Raw genomic sequence first — 20,422 nt, forward strand, 5'->3', positions numbered from 1 at the left:
CGCGATCTTTCTCTGTTTCTTTTATCGATGTCTATATTTTTCGTTAAAATTATTCTTCGTTTGAATTTAATCATATACAATCTGTGATACAAAGCGGATAATATGGCCACGTACGATAGTTATGTATGCTATAGCTATGTATGGTCCTATTTCACAAGAGTTATTAACGACAAAGAAATGATTGCAAAGTGCAATTTTTGTGGTGCAAATTATTATCTTCAGAAAGGTTATAAAAGTATAAAATGCCACATAAAAAGTGATCATAAAGATATTTATAACAGTATTAAATCAAAAGGAGAAAAGGAAGGAACTTCAAAAAAGGAATTTGAATGGCCGTTTTCTATAACAGAAGACAATCGAACAGACTGTGATATTTGTCATATGCATTATGATATAAGTCACACCGTTTCGAAAAGTATGACAGAACATTTAAAAAATGTCCATAACACTGATGAAAATACAGCGAAAGAACACCGAGATTGGATATTGTATAGTAATCATGTTATATTAAATGAATCGAGTGATACAATGACGTGCAAATATTGCAACCAAGTCTTTCAAAACAATAATTATTTCAACTTAATGTTACATTTGATCGACACTCATCAAATCTATGTACCTTTTGAAATCAGATCAACGAAGTAAGAAAAACAGCGATAAATTGAATATTATTATATTTTAACTCAATTATATATAAATTATGTACTTTTGTATAATAAGTAAAAAATATATCGTGAGTAAAATTATAAAATTCAAGTATTTATCATGTGTTTATACTACAAGAATTATAAATATTTGAGTCTATCTATCTTATATAGCTAATACTATATCAAAATATAATTTGAAAAATTACTATTTATTATATTTAATACTTCTATAATCGATTTGTAATAATTTATATGAATTGTGAATAAATATGAAAATTAACTTCGGACAAGAATTTTTATATTAGGATGTTGAATTTTATATTGAATATATAGAATATTTAAGTTCTCAGGGGATATTATTTGAATAATAAATGTGTTTTATTAAATATTAATAGTTCAGATTTAATAATTATATATTCAAACATAAGATTTCAATATAATATTGATTAATAATGAAGTTTTTATTTCTTATTTTATGCAGCTTATCGAAAAGTTTAAGCAATCTTTCGAATAAAGGTGCTGAAGATATTGTTACATTAAGCAGCTATCGACAACCAATCTTTGACGATAATTCTGATATTGATGTTTGTAAGGTCTCTGACGATAGTGATATTGATGTTTGTAAGGTCTCTGACAATAGTGATATTGATATTTGTAATTAATGATAATAATTGAATTTTGATGCCTTGACATAAGAGAAAAGAGAAGAGAATCCCAAGGAAGTGAGAAAAATAAAATGTCTCTAATGAGTAATCATTTGTATTGCTTTTTGTTGTAACATTAAGCGATATAACACAAATTTATAATCATATCGACTGTTTTGCGAACATATAGTTTGTTTGTTGCAGTTATCAATCATCGACAAAGATTTAAAATTTTATAAATATTTTTATACCATTTATATCTATAGTTTTATATATGTTTCATAATTAACGTTAATTCATAATTAACGTTTAATTATATAACGCGATATATTATTGATTGTGCGAGAATAATTTTTTTAAACATATTGTCTTAACGCGAAAATATTTCAATATATTAGATTTTTAAATTTGTTTTTAATTTATTTACACATGCATTGACTGTAATTTAAATCTTGATATAAATGTTGCCGAAGATGCTGACATGAGTAGCTAACGTATAGTTTGGACTATAATGCAAGCAGTTTTTTCAATTCTAGTAGAAATTCTGTAGGTGTTCAATTAATTTATGCACCTTTTCTTAGGAAAACATTATATTTCTCGTATCACTCGGTCTGCTAAAAAATTGGTGTTATATATGATTTAATCAATATATGTACTTTTATCATACCCAAAATTTCATGAAAAACATCTCTGTTATCTCTTATATTAATACTTTAATTGATAATGATTCCGTATTTATTAACGTAAAATCTATGATGAATTTATGCATATACGCATGCATACAGACAGCAGTGAATAAGCAACTAATCACAAGATTTGTTAGGCAGATTTAGATTGTGTATCAATATTTACATTTATACAAAGACATTTTGACCGCGATCTTTCTCTGTTTCTTTTATCGATGTCTATACTTTTCGTTAAAATTATTCTTCGTTTGAATTTAGTCATATATAATCTGTGATACAAAGCGGATAATATGGCCACGTACGATAGTTATGTATGCTATAGCTATGTATGGCCCTATTTCACAAGAGTTATTAACGACAAAGAAATGATTGCAAAGTGCAATTTTTGTGGTGCAAATTATTATCTTAAGAAAGGTTATACAAGTATAAAATGCCACATAAAAAGTGATCATAAAGATATTTATAACAGTATTAAATCAGAAGCTTCAAAAAAGGAATTTGAATGGCCGTTTTCTATAACAGAAGACAATCGAGCAGACTGTGATATTTGTCATATGCATTATGATATAAGTTACACCGTTTCGAAAAATATGAGAGAACATTTAAAAAATTTCCATAAAATTGATGAAAATACAGCGAAAGAACACCGATATTGGATATTGTATAGTAATCATGTTATATTAAATGAATCGAGTGATACAATGACGTGCAAATATTGCAACCAAGTCTTTCAAAACAATAATTATTTCAACTTAATGTTACATTTGATCAACACTCATCAAATCTATGTACCTTTTGAAATCATCGAGGTGTGGTGATCCATAGATGTAAGACGGCGATAAATTGAATATTATTATTTTATCTCTTTTAAGTCAGTTATATATACTTTATCAGTTATACATACTTTTGTATAATAAATAAAAAGTATATCATGAATAAAATCATAAAATTCAAGTATTTATCATGTGTTTATACTATAAAAATTATAAATATTTGAGTCTATGTAGCTTGTATAACTAATACTTTATCAAAATGTGATAATTAAAAAAATTTACTATTTATTATATTTAATACTTATATAATCGATAATTTGTAATAATTTGTAATAATTTGTATGAATTGTGAAAATTAACTAATCGGACAAAAATTTTTATATTAGGATGTTGAATTTTATATGAATATATAGAATATTTAAGTTATCGAATAATAAATGTGTTTTATTAAACACTCTTATAGTTTAAACTTAATAATTGTATATTGTGGACATTCAAACAAGATTTTTAATATAATATTGATTAATCTGGAAGTTTTTATTTCTCATTTTCCAGATTATCAAATAGTTCAAACAATCTTTTGAATACTAATAGTGATGCTGAAGATGTTGCTACATCAAGCAGCTATTGGGAACCAATTTTTGACGAGTTCTTCTTTGACGAGTGTTTGTGATACTGATGTTTATTTCATCTCTGACGATAATTCTGATTGTGATATTGATGTTTGTAATGAATATTGAATTTTAATGCCTTAACAAGAGGGAAGAGAAAAGAGAATCCAAGGAAGTGAAAAATATAAAACGTCTCTAATGAGTAATCATTTGTATTGCTTTTTGTGGTAAACTAAGCTATATAACACAAATTTATAATCATATCGACTATTTTGCGAACATACAGTTTGTTAGTTCCAATTATCAATCATCGACAAAGATTTAAAATTTTATAAATATTTTCGTACCATTTATATCTAGTTTTTATATGTTTCATAATTAACGTTAATGTTTAATTATATAATGCGATATATTATTGATTGTGCGAGAATAATTTTTTTAAACATATTGTCTTAACGCGAAAATATTTGAATATATTACATTTTTAAATTTGTTTTTAATTTGTTAACACATGCATTGACTGTAATTTAAATTTTGATATAAATGTTGCTGAAGATGTTGTTATATGAGTAGCTAACGTATAGTTTGGATTATAATGCAAGCAGTTCTTTCAATTCTGAGAGAAATTCTGTAGATGTTCCTTCAAGCAGTTATGAACATCAAATGTTACAATGATTATCAATTTGACAATGTAAATAACTATTTATTGCTGTAGATTGAAAATGTTGAATTAAACAGCTCTCTATCAACGGATTTTGATGATATTCTTGATTTATAAAATGATGGCCTTTGCGAATTCGAAGATATATTAAAAAATATAAAATGAAAGAATTAATGCACTTGGATGAATAATTATTTACATTATTTTTTAATGTAACATTAAACAGTACAATATAAAATTATAATTACATATACAATTTTACAAATATATTGTTTGTTTATTATATATTTAATCAAGCATCGACAAAGATAGAGGAATTTTTATCATATTTTTCATACTATTTCTATCTATAAAAAAATTTATTACATAATATTATATAACATCTCTCACATATTACATATATCATGATTATTGATTTTGAAAGAATTTTTTTCAATGTATTTTATATATATATATATATATATATATATATATAAATATATTATAATAATATTAATAATAATATTATAATAATATTAAATTAATATTATATATATATATATATATATATATATATATATATTATGTATATTGAAACAAAGATATTTAAACAATTTAAAATATTTGTGGGTTTTTAATTTGTTAATATTCGTTAATTTTAATAAAAATAGTACAAAATTTGCGTAATTTTATAAATAAGATGATATGTTTACAAATAAGTACAATATGTAATATGCTCTTTGATATGTGTGAGTATTATCACAGAAACTCTTAGAAAAATTTGTTTTATAAATAAATAAAACAAATACTTGAATCTGTTTTTGATAAATGCATAAAATAGAAAATAGAATTTGTGCGATATCTTCTAAATGATACTGCGATTATTCCGTAAGTTTCAATCCTGATCCTTTGCAAATATACCTCGAGCAAGCTCGCGCCAGCGAGATTAGATATCTCTTATCGTACAATAAGATAGACATTTCTTTTTATTTCTCTCTTCACAGATCTTCTTCTTTACTTTATAATTTTTCTCTTTAAATTTATTATTATGTGATATTTTTAATTGTATTAAAATCGATGCACTTTTATTTGTAAAATAATATATTCTTAGATAAACATAATAATATATCTTTTGGATTCATAATTTCAAGACAAGAAAGAATTTAACATAATTCAATTATTTTATTTTAGATCTTTCAAAGTCGATTGATTTATTTCTTTTTTATTTTGCTAATAAACATTGATAAGCTAAAGGAATAAAGTTTTTCTGGTCCAAAAATGGATTAACAATTTCTAATATCCACTCATAAATGTCTTAACATTAGATTTTGTTCTATTAAAACACTAGACACCATACATTTTTTATGAGAAAAAAATACGAAAAAAGATCATTGTCATTTTTCTTAAATTCTCGTTAAACTAATATGTTATAATGTATTATTTTACATAGATATTCTCTAGCTTATCACTTTGAATTATCAGTATAGCATATATACAATTCATTATTATTTAAAAAATACAAGTCTCCTGTACTAACAATAAAATAAAAGTCTGACATATGGAATGCGACATAGCGAGCACCAACTGAAAACGATAGCGCTTTATCATCACCATTGCGTCTAGCATAACGAGTCGCCATTCGCAGTTGCATTAAGCGAGATTCCAGCTGCGAGCGCTTCGCTATCGCCGACTGCTAATATCAATTGGCATTCATAATCATTAGGCGATTAATATTATATTAACGTTAGCGCGTACCCGGAGAGGCTGTGTATTGCAAGGCAGAGCGCGACCAGATAATCCGCAATCTACGGCTTATAGCAATTGAGTGCAGTAATAGCGTTGTTATGCATTTGATATAAAGCCTCGTTTCGCGTCGAGAGTCTGCGTACGTTATGCCGTACCTGTTCCATCCACCTTGTACATTATCCAGCTTTGTACATTATGTACGGCCTGCATGTGACTGTGCGCGCCCGCGTGCACTATGTGAGCGAAATGCCCAATACACCTATTTGACAATCTATAGGAATGTGTAATCCAATATCGCGCTGGCATAGCATGTCTGCTAGGTGGTCCGATCTATATCGAGCGAGGAGAGGTTGATAAAAACGCGCCTCTCTATCGTAAGACGCCTCGTAGAAATGTAAATGAGCGCAATCGCGTGTGGTCGCAATCCCCAGTCGATTGACTCGTCAACTATCTCTAGAGTTGCATAATACGTCAGCGAGAGGAGGGTATTATGGGATTTTCGTATAAAGAAATTATTGAGGGAAAATACAAAGAGAGAAAGAGAGAAAGAGAGAAAGAGAGAAAGAGAGAGAGAGATCATATGGTTTCGTGTATGTACAATACGTCGCGTTGTTCCCAAAATCCAGATCTCGGCGAGCATGTTGGTAAACGATTGGCGACACGTCATGTACAAACACACATGTACACGTAGCTCCATCGTCATCGGGTATATACGTGTATTTTGAAATTCTCTCGATGTGCTTCGTTACCGGGCCACATCTCGGCTGTATTTGGATCCGCTCTTTCTCTCTTCCCCTCTCTCTCTCTCTCTCTCTCTCTCTCTCTCTCTCTCTCACTCGCCTTGTTACCGAGTATAATAAACATAGAAATATATAGTTGCGCTGGTCTTATCTTCGCGGATTAACTGGAAACTGTGGTCGGGCACGTAAAATCCTCGGACACGGGTTGGCGTGTATCCTCGTACTGACCACCCATCGTGAGAATATCTTATTAAAACAAAGTAATGGACACAAAACGCGGTTTCTTCGTGGTGCATTATTGTACATATGTAACGGCACATGAGTCGCGTACATACCATCTCGTACATAAATCCTTTATCGTCCAATGCATGAAAAAATGATTTAGCAAGAAGTTTCAGTTTCTCGCGTTGTATTATGCAAGGGTGAAAAAAAAATAGGAGAGAGAAATAATCCGAATCATCGAAAAAAAAAAACTTAATCCGCAACGCTTTACGTTTATAGACGTTACTATAAATTATTAAGTGTAGAACTTTCTCTTTATTTATATTAACATTAAGCATATTATTATAGATATATCAAAGACAATAAATTTCTAATAATCTCAATAATTATTCAAACAAATCTTGTAAATATCGCAAACCAAATTATAATTCATACAATTGCACCTTTTTTGTTTCAATAAATTATTAATAATTGCATGTTAAATATTATGTATGTCTAAAAATTAAAATAAATCATATATAGATGAACATTGATAATTAATTAACCGTAAGACATTAAAATTGCAGTAATCGATATAATTGAAATTCTTAGCGAACGCGGAAAATCCGAATCTGATGATTTCTATAGTAATCCAGCACCTCTCTCCATCTGCTTGTTATATGTTCATCAAAATGTTAATCGAGATCTTCGTAGTTGTCTCTCCTCGGTTTGTCTATTTCTCCCAAGTTAATAATCATGCGACGAACTTGGAAGTAATCACGAAACCGTGTTAATTCGTGGATCATGCCGAAAAGATTAGCGAACTCGCCAGTTCTAGAAAGTAGGAAAATATGAAAAGTTTTTAATGGATCCCTCGCTTTCTTCCTATTCCCGATATTAATTAAAATCAGATGTTTTTTTCACTTTTTGTTGCTCTATGTTTATTTGCATTACACTTCGATGAATACATATATGAGAATTTATTTCATTATATCAGAATGCGCAAAGTGAATGAAAAATATTATAGAAAATGTTTAATATAAACTCATAAAAAACGTACTTATAAGTCGTCGATTGCCAGACGAATTAAAATAAAGATTGAGCATTTATATTAATCGATTTATGTACGCAGATCTACAATGTATGTACATGAAATAATACATTGAATCGATATTTGAAATGATATGATTAATTAATACATATAATAAATTTGAGGATAAAAAAATGAAACAGTCGGCAATAAATAAAATTTACAGGGAATAATAAAGAAAAAAAATATTTATATTATTATTATTAGAAAAAGTCATTTATAATCATTCTTCTTGCATTATTTTTTTTCTAAATACTTATATTTTTATTTCGATATAGATATATAATGAGGAGAAAATCTTTCGATTGCAATACTGATTAATAAATCGAGAGAGATTAATAAACATAAAAGTTTTGCGACGAGACTTTACCTAAGCTTCTTCCGATATTAATTAACGGGAATTTCTCTCTCTTTTTCTCTCTTTCTTTCTTATCGTTTGCACTATTGTCCTGTCATATTAAAAATTGACGAGAATGTTCGCTGTTGCCGTGGAGAATATTCCTTCCCTTACAAATTCTTCGTTGTTCCCCCTCGTTCGATTACCAAAACTTCGACAGACTTGGCTCGCGGAAGCCAGGAGCATAATTAAAGCATTCTGCTGATAATTGTCATCCATGACTCCTTCAATTTTCGCGGACGCATTGTTAGCCCGGCACCTACAACTTATAAACTCATCGGGAACAACTTGAAAATTTGTACGGAAAATGAGATTGTTGATCAGCGTATTTTACCTCGCTTCGCAGGATAAAGTTACTCGGGAATAAATATTTTTTCTCAACTTTTCTTTTCCTTGAACAAGCAACTTTACTTCCTTTCATTATTATGTTAAAGATATGATGTGTATTGTATATATGTATAGTATGTATTAGCATATTTAATTCGATAATTAATTATATATAATATCGCTTAATATTACATAATAATGCGTTACGCAACTTTGATATAATCTTATTGTGTGTGCAAGTATGCGATAAAGTAAAATTTTTCAAAATTGCCATTTTAGGAACTGCATTAAGCTTCATTTTGATATATTAATTATAGCGATGTTTCATTGCTCGAGTTTTTAGTATCCGATATACATTCGACGTTTCGAGTGCCGTTGAAGCCACGGAGAATTCCCGGCTAATTCCCTTTTCGCTCTTGGAATCTATTTACCGACGCTAATTGCTTCGATTGTCTCGACACATCCTTCTACCTTTGAGTCTCTAACAGCATCGACATCGAATTCACCGATAATCGAACGGTTTTCATCAAATCGTTGACTTTACTCCATCATGGCAGTATAGTTGATTAAAATCGGAGAGGCAGAAACGTAATTGAGAAAATGTTGAGTAATCATTCATGTAAGAATAGATTGCATATATATTGTGATGTTATGTATATATATTCTGATTATACTATCATTAAAAAATGTTGAAAAATATAGTTTGATGCATTAAAATATATCCATTATTATTTTATCGATTTATACAAAAATATTTATATTTTATCAGACAAAATTATATATGCATTTTTATATATTTTCGTATATATTTTTTAAAGCCTGTGTATAAAAAACTAAATATCATAAACATTCAATTTGTGAAAAAAATGTGTTACTCAATATAATCATATGTTTTTATTACTTCATGGTTGAAATAACCATGAATATCTTTTTATTCGATTTAATAAGCTGGTTTATTTGCAAAATATCATATGTCTTTATGTACTTCGTTTATATAGTCGGAGCAAAATTGCCATGAATTTAAATTTTGTACGATTTAGCAAACAGTTTTATTGAAAAAAATAGCGAGAGAAATTTTCGAACCTGCGACACGAGAAAAAGGCACGGTTTTCTTTCTTTGATTTCTAACGGAACTTTTTGTCAGCAAATCCACAATCCGTGCGAGTGAATATGCAGGAGTTTCTAGTCTCTCGTAGATATTTCGAGCTGCTTGACAAATGACTGACGTCGTCGCATCACGCAATATATCATGACGAATCACATGTTAAAGAATGAAACACGTGAGATGGAAACGAGGAGATAATTTAATTTTGGATCAATCTCTCTCTCTCTCTCTCTCTCTCTTTCTCTCTCTCTCTTCTCTCACTCATATAAAATTATTGTCACTATAAATATTTTATCATCAAAAGTACATTTTATCTGTCGTCTGTTATCGTTATTTTCTAATATTGTCTTGTCTGGTATTATTATTCCTAATTTTCTTGTAAGATATTACTATGATAAATATAACATATAATAAATTTTGATGTCTTTTTAAATTTCTCTTTTTTTTAAGAAATTAAAGTGCACTATAAGTATTACACCTCGCCATATCGCCTTCAGGTGCAAAATATTCTTACGTATACATAACAGATCTTCTGTATATTGATATTATACATATATATGGATCTGCTTTATAAATCGTATTACAAATCGTATTAATAAACAACAAAAGAAAAAATTTGTTTTAACGAAATATATGAAGAATATAGAAACTGGTAAAAAATAAAGAAAAAGATAATTTTAAAGATTAATAATTATATAAATGCGACTAAAAGCCGCAAAATATTTTGAAATTAACACAAATTAGTTCTGTCGAAGCATAAAGTTAATCAATAAAAAAAGGTAAACACATTAATCGAATATTATAATAAATTTTACGATGTTATTAAAGTAATTATAAGATAAAAAGATATATTATCATACTTATTAAATAATATCATTTAATTTATAAAATTGCATCAATTTTACCTTATAGTTAATGCACACATGTCAACACATTGAATAAAAAATCTAATATCGGTTTAAATATATGTTGTATAATACACTTAAAACATTATTATCGCAGAATCACTAATAAATTCACATATCATAAAGTATGTTATATTAAATGTTATATAATATATGTAATAAATTATATATATATTACATATATTACATCCTATCTTCATCTTGGAGATGAAGCCATGGCCTGTTTAGGATCCTTTCATAAAGGCATAAAGAATAAACTATTGAAGCATTTATGCCTTAATAAGCTTATCGGTTTATTCTTTATGGAAACATGACATTTTTTGCATGTTATTTCGCCCGTATCTAAATCATAATAATCGTTAGCTTAGTGAATAACTGGATTTGAAACTTCTCTGTTGCATCTTTAATTATAAGTTCTAAGTGGGATGTCAAAAATCTCATTTAAGAGAAAGAATTCAAGAGACGTCATTTAATAATTATAATATTTGCATTTTATATTAGTTAAACATTGCGTTATAAAATAATTTCACATTCATTACTTCTCCATGGTAACATGATATCCGCTATATATCACAAATCATGTACTCATTAAATACAAAATAAGAATTATTTCAAGGAAAAGTGTACAGAAGCTGGTATATAGAAGAAAAAAAGGAAAGGTCATGAAAAGAAACATGATTGTTTGTATAAGTGTGCAAAAATTGATGTGCTGTTTAAATGTGCCTAACATGTTTCCTTGACTTGTGTTCATTTAATATCATATATATACATGTGAAGAATCCGAGACCCTTCGTATGACAGACAATCGCTTTGCCACTTTGACCATCCGCTACCCCGAATTAAAACCATTAGAAATTAAAATTACAATTGAAACATCATTTGTAGGGTATTTCACTGTATTTCATGAAATGAAAGTCTATAATTAGCATGAAGGGAATGAGTGTAGATTTTGTCCTTTAGAATAGCTCGTTATAGTGTTTTTTTCGCGAAAAAGAATAGAAGGTTAAATCAGAGATGTAGAGGCTCCGAAAATCGCATAATCGAATCTCGAGAGTCAATCATTCAATATTAACGAAGCGGAATGTGAATCGTCTTCATTGACTATAATATGGTCTCACGATGTTTTAGAATCAGTCCAGATTTGCTTCGAAAAATAGCATTCGCGAATGTTGTATAGATTTCAAGCGAAAACGGAATTTCTCCAGTTTCTTATATATTTTACTTTTGTAACTGTGATTTTGCGAAATTAATTTAATCTCGTTTCTTACACTATGAAGATGAAGCTTGACTATAAGCGCAAAAAGATTAGAAGAAAAGTATGGATAGAAGAAGCGGAGAATTTCCGTCGCGATTGATTTCGGCTGCACTTGTCTTTTAATTGGCAATAAGCAGCGCAAACAGCATCCAGCGAAACATTAGGTGCCTTTAGTATTTCCGATCAACAATGTAATTAATATAAAATAGAAGATAGTGTAAGCTTGAATGAGAAATAGATCGTATCGACTCGTTCTTAATCTAAGAAACAGCAAGTTGCAACCGACGTCGCAAAGCGATGAAATGATCCCGTAATCAATCTGTACAAAAATATTGTCATTTTTTCTTTTTTTTTTCTTCTTTTATGATGTGTCCTATTGCTACTAATAACAAAAAAAACATCGTCTAAAATGCGTAAATTCTTCAAAGAATTGAATGATGATAGATTAATAGAGAATGTATGTTCCCGTGCTAGGAAAAATATTTCAACTTCTTGTGATGATTCTTTGGCATTGTATTTATTCCACGAAATTTTATCAAGGAGCCCAATTATAGACCTATATAACATTGATTAATAATTAAAGGGCTTTGAATTAAGCTTAATCTTAAGCTCTTTAGTAAATTTTAAGTCAAATTTAATGGCAATTTAATTGTTATCGCATTGCGATTCTAATTGATAAAGATTTTAATCGCATTCTATTGCGTTGGGCATTCTATTTGATAGGAAATTAATTTCTATTAAACGATAATTTAATAATTAGAGATTTGGCTCAAGTAATCAAAAAATTAAAAAGAAAATGGCATAAGAGCCAACGCGCGGTAGTTGGAGCGCAGAGAAGCAACAACACTTCTTGCTTTTTTCAATATTAGTTAAAAATATTAGTTAAAAAACACATTATTTTATTATTTGCAGGTGTTGAAAAATTCTAGTTGAAAGTTTAATAACAGATTCGAATTCAATAACAGATATATAAATTTAGAGGCAATGTTATAATATCGTTGGTTGTAACGGCATTTATTATAATTTTAATTTCTAACGGTTTTATAATAATTGTGTTCAGGGTAGTGGATGGTCAAGGCGGCAAAGCGATTGCCTGCCATATGAAGGGTCTCGGGTTCAAATCCCGACAGCATGAAAATTTTCTGCGACATGGTCGCCCCTTCCCTTTCCTCTTCTTTTCTCTAATAACGAGAGTTACAGAAGTATTGTTTAGGTCTAATATAGTGTAGTTCCCCTACACTACATCGTTCCTTCTACTGCTACATACAATTGTCCACGGAATAAATAAAAATATTAATGTTCTTTATGAGAATTCTTTCACATATCTGATATTAAATAGAGTTAAAAGAAGAAAATTGTTCAATGTTAAAGCTATTTTTAGCAATATAAAGCGCGCTTTATAGTTAGAAAACACAGCTTTAATGACAATTATCATTTAAATTAAAAAGAAAATGGCATAAGAACCAACGCGCGGTAGTTGGAGCACAGAGAAGCAACAACACTTCTTTTTTTTTTCAATATTAATTTATTAAAAAACACATTATAATAACAAAAAACGAACGTTTGGGATCATCTTTTGATCCTTCTTCAGCGCGATGTTAACAATTTATATTACAGATAGTGACGCGTTACATTAAACGAATTTGTTCTCGACGCGTAGGTAACGCTAAATTAGCGTCACCTACGCGTCGAGAATAGAAGGAACGATGTAGTGTAGGGGAACTATACTATATTAGACCTAAACAATACTTCTGTAACTCTCGTTATTAGAGAAAAGAAGAAGAAAGGGCATATGGCAGGCAATCGCTTTGCCGCCTTGACCATCCGCTACCCTGAATACAATTATTATAAAACCGTTAGAAATTAAAATTATAATAAATGCCGTTACAACCAACGATATTATAACATTGCCTCTAAATTTATATATCTGTTGTTGAATTCGAATCTGTTATTAAACTTTCAACTTGAATTTTTCACCTGCAAATATATTTAATAAAGATTAAAATCTTGCCTTTTCTCCCACCGTCTCGTAGATAATCGCCTCGTAATTCACATATCCAGGGTCGTTATTATTCACCTGGAGGGAGACTGCGATATGCAAAGGCAAATCGCTAGCCGGACCGGACGAATACTAGCGATATTTACATATATACGTAAGAGCTTAGTTTCTTTTCGAGCATTATATCCCGCGACTAAAGTATGCCACGAGGAAAAGAATGAGTTTACTTTGGAAGTTAATAACGCTTTAGTTAACCGAACGTGAGACACGCTTTCCTATTAAAGGGAATGGAGCTCACGAGCAATGAGTTTATAAGCTGCGCTGTCGCCGAGATCGTACATCGTGAGAATATAACGTAAATAATTATCGTCGCGACTTGCTGTGTTTACCGTAAACTTCATCTTTAATACTGAAAACGAGCGGGACGAAAGTTCGATGTCCCGAGACGAGATGATGATCCCGAGAGCGATCGGCAAGATTTCAAGGTAGCTCGCTTGACGCAGATATGTCAATTGTAACGCCTGGCTTTTATAATGGCACTTAAAGGCATTCACTTGTCTATCTTTAAAGCATCTCGCGATAAAAGCGAATTGCTGGTTACGTGCGAACGATTAAATTGAACCGCTTTAACCACGCACAGTGGGGCCAAATCCTAAAAAGCTAGTCAAAATTTCAAAATATTTGATTTATTTCAATAAGATAAAAATTAAATTTAGATTGTATTGATGTAAACATTTTCTGTATACTTTCAGAAATTTCTATGTATTCTTCTATGAATTGTCATAATTTATAAAAATTGAATTAAAATCGAACACTCAAGTTATTCTTAATCTATAATAAAAAAAGTGTATGATACCTTCAATTTCTTTGCAATCTTATAATTGATTCATGTATCTCCAGAAAAATTAATATTTGGCGAGCAAACGACGCTTAACTGTGGATCGCCCTTGCGAACTTTTATCTATAAACTTTCTTTCAGATTTTATTACATGCCAAATTCTTACTCAAACAATTCAATTTTACACAGTTTACGTTACATACTTGTGTCGGACACATCGAGGTTCATTCCCCGTTCGAGCTCTGAATTTAATAAATTTGAAAGTCTAATTATCACAAGTTTCATTATCATAACTCGAGATCACTCACATATATATCTTTTCATCGTATATATCTAACATTATTATTTAATGATAGCATATTATTTGTAAGATTGCATCAATTTTATATTTCCCTTGTTACAGATGTACATCACATGTCAACAAACATAGAAACAAAAGCAAAAATCTAATATTCGTTTACAATATCTTTGTCAATACAATACAATTAAAAGGTTATTCTTGTAAAATTTATGATAGATTCATATAAAATGAATTAGATTTATGTTACATAATATAAAATAATAAATTTAAATAATATAAAGAATAGAAAAAGTTTTATATCTTTGTCAATATTTTTTAAATAGTTTAATAAGGTATATATTTGCTAAAAAATTGACATAATTAATTCGTAAAATATCGTTTAACGTTACATTAAAAAAGCAAATAATTATTCATAAAAGTGCGTCTATTCTCTCACTATTTAATTTTAAATAATTTTAAACAATAGCTTCAAGAACATTATTATTAAAATTGCAGTTACTGAAAATTAGCTACTGAAAACTGATGTAGCAATGTTTATGTAAGATTGGTGTTTATCATATAAACAATTTTTTAAAAATGCATTTTATATCATAAATAGAAATTCTAATCTTTAAGGAAGATAAAAATTGAATTGATCACGAAGCAAAGATAGGTTTAATTCACTTATGCTAAAATTTGCAGCAATGAAAGCAGATGTGAAAAACGGCGCTATTCACACAGATCGTACATCAAGACGTATATACGAACGTCGTGGGTGATTTCTTGGTACTTCTGAACCGACCCGCCGGATCCATCGGGAATAATCCATATTTCATCAAACATATTGATAGGATCTGCTTGTATGCGAGAGTGGATGCTCTCTTGACCCGTCGATATACGCGAAACACGAGAAAGCGCGAGGGGCGCGTTTAGAGGGCGAATTTTTAGGAGAGCGAATCGTTAACGAAAAAAAGAAAAGAAAAAGAATCTTACGCTTGTCCGCCGGTCCGATTAGGAGGCAAAGAGACGAGCGGGATAAAGCGCGCGACAGATCCCGTTATCGCGCGCAAACATCCTCGAACGGGTCAGGTCGAGGAAGATTTTGCGACTGGGACAACGTCGGGAATCTTATAAATCATCGCACCGAGGGTCCGAGCGTCCGTTTTATCATCGTATGGAAATCCAGTGAGTTATATCGAGAGCCACGCCGCGCCGGTTTCTTATTTATGGTTGGACCGAATCGTAATATCGCGCGCGGGGGCGAAAACTTTTCCGCGCATCTGGATCGCGTTTTCCGGATCTCTCCCTGAAAATTGACATCGCGATCCGTCCATTCTTTCCGTCTGCTACTTTCTTATCGTCTTAGTCTACCGAGAAAACTTGGAAAGTCAAACGGGGGTGAGGAGAGGGGGGGTTTGGAGTCCTTCTATATCGCGAGTTCGAACTCAAACGACGACGGATCCTGGAGGGAAACTATCCAGGACATTCTTTCCACTCGCTGACAAACGTTTCTAAATGATTCCCGTCGAGGAAAACGTCCACGAATTCTCGGATTCCGGGACGCCAGCTCGACGAGGGACGAGTTAATAACACGTCCGGCGAACTGGATGTTCAGACCATCGTTAATTAAAGTCGGAGGTCCGCGTTCGCAGGGTCCGGTCGCACCACCTCTCTTGACTCTCTCTCTCTCTCTCTCTCTTGGCTACCCCTACCCGCCTAATTCGTACAACAATGTCTATTATTCAAGTTAGCCCGTGTACGTGGTATAACCACCTAACACAGCGGCTGCTGGTGCGTGCTGGCCTGAGCAAGTTTGCCCGGAGAACGCATAACTCCCGAGCTTACCAAGTTTGCCGCACCGAAAGTACTAGAAACCCGCGGAGCCGACTCGTTGCCTGGTCCTTAACGCAATGGAGGATGCACCGCGCGACACGTTAATTAATCCATCGGATTAACAATACGCTTATATTACTCTCTTCTGTCGCCAACTAGGTCATTAACCGACGATATAAGATAATATAAACTTATTTGGAAAAGCACGTAAGAAAAATCTGGACACACTTATAATTCAATATTGTGAGACTTGATGATCTTTAAAAAATGCTAATTACTGTCGTAGAACATTTTTGTCTATTTTCACAAGGTGAATGAATGGATGTAATGTTGTCGAAAATGGTTCTAGAATTGTATGAAAATATTTATATATGCAGATAATAATATTCAATATAACAGATTAACTATGCAAAAGAATTGAATTATCGTATGGAAAATTGTATGTATTTTATTTATTTATATGATAATATTCTTTTATTTTATTTGAAAAGTTACATTTTCCCTCAAAAGATATTGTATTATTTATACATTATATAAAATGTTGGAATTTCTATCATGAATGTCCAGATCTCTTTTAATGCAATAAAAAAGGAGAACAGTTTAATATCAAGCAAATTTATTTCTCAATGTTTTTATTCCCACTCTTTTACACATAATAAATATTGAAATTGCCATCTCCAGTTCGTGAAACAGTAAAGTATTATAGCCGTAGTTAATCCAGAATTATTATCTCTATAACAATTATCTCATGTCTTCTTAAATAATATTATATCTTACAGTGTTTATTAATTTGTAATGTAACTAAGAATTTGCTCTTAGAATATATACTATTATTTCATTTGAAAAATATTCAGAAAAAAAAATAATGATTACATTGACTTTTGAATGTTTCTACAATTAAATAATGAAATATTCCATAAGCATAAATAAAATAAAAATCTTGCAAAACAATTTGAAATTAAAGCTTCCACTTATTTAATGTAAAATATATTTAATTTTCTTCGCGTTTGTGAATATTAAAAATTTTATATATATAATATATTTCTTTTTATATTTATAAAACATCTCTAAATTTTATAAATGAAAGATATAAATAATATATAAATTTTCTAATATTTATAAAACACAAGAAAATGAAAATGTATTTTATATTGAAACAAATGGAAGTTATATCGATTTCAGATTCTTTCGCAAGATATTATTTTATGCGCTTATGGCATATATTTTATCATTTAATAGTAAGAGAGAGAACATTATAGAATCGATAGCGAAACAAGGCTATTCTTTTTTTATGGATCGTGTAATCATTCTGTGTATCCTTTATGCATAACTAAAGCGAGATGAGAAATTCACCAATGTTGATCTATCGAGTGCACAGTACGTCTAGATATTCTTCTTGTTCCGCCCATCTTCACCTACTTCACTCGACTTGATTCGACGTTTTCTCTCTCTCTCTTTCCCTCTTATTCTCTCAAACGGCGAATAAGTTCCGCGGCTCGTAATCTACAAATATTATCCCAGAGCTCCATCCAGGAAAAAGATCTTTCTCTCCTGTTCCAGCAGGCAAAACTGCCTTCGCTACCCTGAAAACTCGTCCAATCATAGAGCTCCGAGCTGGCCGTGCAAACTTCTACCACCTCGGCGTAGGATTCGCGTGAAAGGAGCACCGAGGAGAGAAGGGAAAAAAAAAGAAAAGACGCGTGACCGAGAAAGAGAATGAAAGAGAGAATTGCATCGTAGATTTCAAAACGGCGAAAAGAAGTTGGGTGAGAGGACGGGGAGGACAGGGAGGGAGGGGAGAAATGCGAGAAAAGCCGCGGAGAGGAAGTTTGCTCTGTAATTACCGCGTGCTGCACAATTAAAATCTTAATCTCCCCCGCGCGTAAAAATGGGACAAACTCCATAACGTCATCGTGCCGCGAAAAATTTCTCAACCGGTGCCGTCTTCTCCAGACTTAAGTGCATACACGGCTCATCTTCGCGCGAGATTTCATCCGTCGCGAAAGAATCTCGCGAATGCAGGCAGCGGCGTAGTTAAGTGTCTGATGAGATTTATGCAAGAGAGACATTACCAGTACGTGTATTAACTCAACTATTTCTTTCTCTTTTTTTCTTCTTTTTTTTAAGGGTATATAAAATTGTATAATTAAAACATTCGCGGAGTTAAAATAACACGTGTGGATTGGAATCGTAATTTATAAACCTCTGTTTATTTTTGCAGGAATAAATTTGCATCGAAGAGAGGGAGGAAATCCGTTCCATTAATGTATCTATTAGTTTGATTATCGGTTATACAATCCTTCCGTCTCATCAGACTTTCTCGACTCGCTCATTACGGCGAAATCTCGGATTTCGCGTAACAGAGATACATATTTACGGGCGTTTCGTAACATTAGCGCTCCAACAATCGCGTCGATTCGTCGAGATCGTAAAACTTAAGAGGGACGTTGAATTTCCAAAGAGGTTCCCGGGGTTAATAACGTAAAGCTGGTCTGTAATTAACACGCGAAGGAAGAAAGTCGGAAAATAATATCTTGCCGAATTTCGAGGGGCTCCGCAGGGATATTCGTTTCACGGCCGAGCAGTGACCCGAGGCACTTTGGAGGCTGGTTATCGAGACCCAGGGAGTTTCTTAATCTGCTCATAAGTCAGAAGGGTTCCGAGCCAACGAGCGAGGCGTTGCCCCAGGAGTGCGATTCAGCTTTTCAACTAAGCTCGTATTACGGCTCGAGCCTGCCGTCTTCGACGCTGACGTGATTTTTCACCACGTACCACGGGATAATTGGGAACTCTTGTACATCGTTCCGACTATCGTGCGATCATTTCCTTCGGACCCTCGTCTCTAAGGCAGTTTTAAGCTGCACCCAGAACGTCGCGTACTTACTTGAAATCCCTCGCGCGAACAAAGAGTAAGTATAAGAAAGGGGCTTTCGGAAGATTGCATTGTAAAATCATAATACATTTATTAAGATTAAGCGACCGATCCAAGATATTTGCCCGAGAGGTTAAATTCAGCAATATGATTTATTTCGAGTCATCATCTTGTAAATAACATCCGGTGTAACGAAAACTACAGGATAAACATCGAGACTCAAAATTCTTCTTTATTGTTGTTTCTATTTATTATGCACACACCTGCGGCTCTCAAGACACTAAAAAAAGAATGACTACCGTCTCCTTGTGAATAATTTCGCCGCTTGCAACTTGCCCGACCTCCATTTGACCCTGCTTTTAATCTAGTGTTCGTGTGCCCAAGTGTTTCTTATTTATAACTTTCTTTCGCGGTCCCTTCGTTAAAATGCAAATGCGTCGGCATAGAAAATATATCCGTGAAATTAAAAAAAAAGAGAGACGAAAAAGGAAGAAAACCAAGAAAAAGTCCGAGGCCGCACATATTCCGCGGAAGTGAGAAAGCGAAACGCCGCATTCGCGGAAACTGCCTTTTTGCGCGGTCGCCGCCGCCGCCTGGTCACCATCCTGTGTGTAAAAATAGAGAGTGTGTGTGGGAGTAGAGCGGAGTAAAATTCCCGTGGTCTGAAAACGGTGACGATGATTTACAAACGGTGCGCGATGGTGAAACATAAGCTCTTTTCATCCTCTTGCACGAGAGCGCTGCTTTTCATTGTACTCCATATTGAGCGCTTTATCGTTCCAATGGCTCGCGTACCAATATGGGAAAGAGAGAGAGAGAAAGAATCACGTTTT

At 31.8% G+C, this 20,422-nt stretch overlaps 1 protein-coding gene and 1 long non-coding RNA gene across 9 annotated transcripts in view; both read left to right on the forward strand.

Moving 5' to 3' along the window:
* The window catches only part of Ten-m (teneurin transmembrane protein Ten-m), a 683,381-nt gene that overhangs the window by 78,208 nt on the left and 584,751 nt on the right, over window positions 1–20,422 (forward strand). The window lies entirely within an intron of this gene.
* On the forward strand, window positions 55–3,714 carry LOC145970326 (uncharacterized). The gene is made up of 4 exons (XR_014438398.1): window positions 55–641; window positions 1,129–1,369; window positions 2,447–2,804; window positions 3,306–3,714. It is a non-coding gene; the product is annotated as an uncharacterized LOC145970326 (long non-coding RNA).

The sequence above is a fragment of the Camponotus vicinus genome, unplaced genomic scaffold, assembly GCF_025532165.1.
Source record: "Camponotus vicinus isolate PSW18456_S1 unplaced genomic scaffold, iyCamVici1.0 SCAF_4, whole genome shotgun sequence".
Classification (NCBI taxonomy): domain Eukaryota; kingdom Metazoa; phylum Arthropoda; class Insecta; order Hymenoptera; family Formicidae; genus Camponotus; species Camponotus vicinus.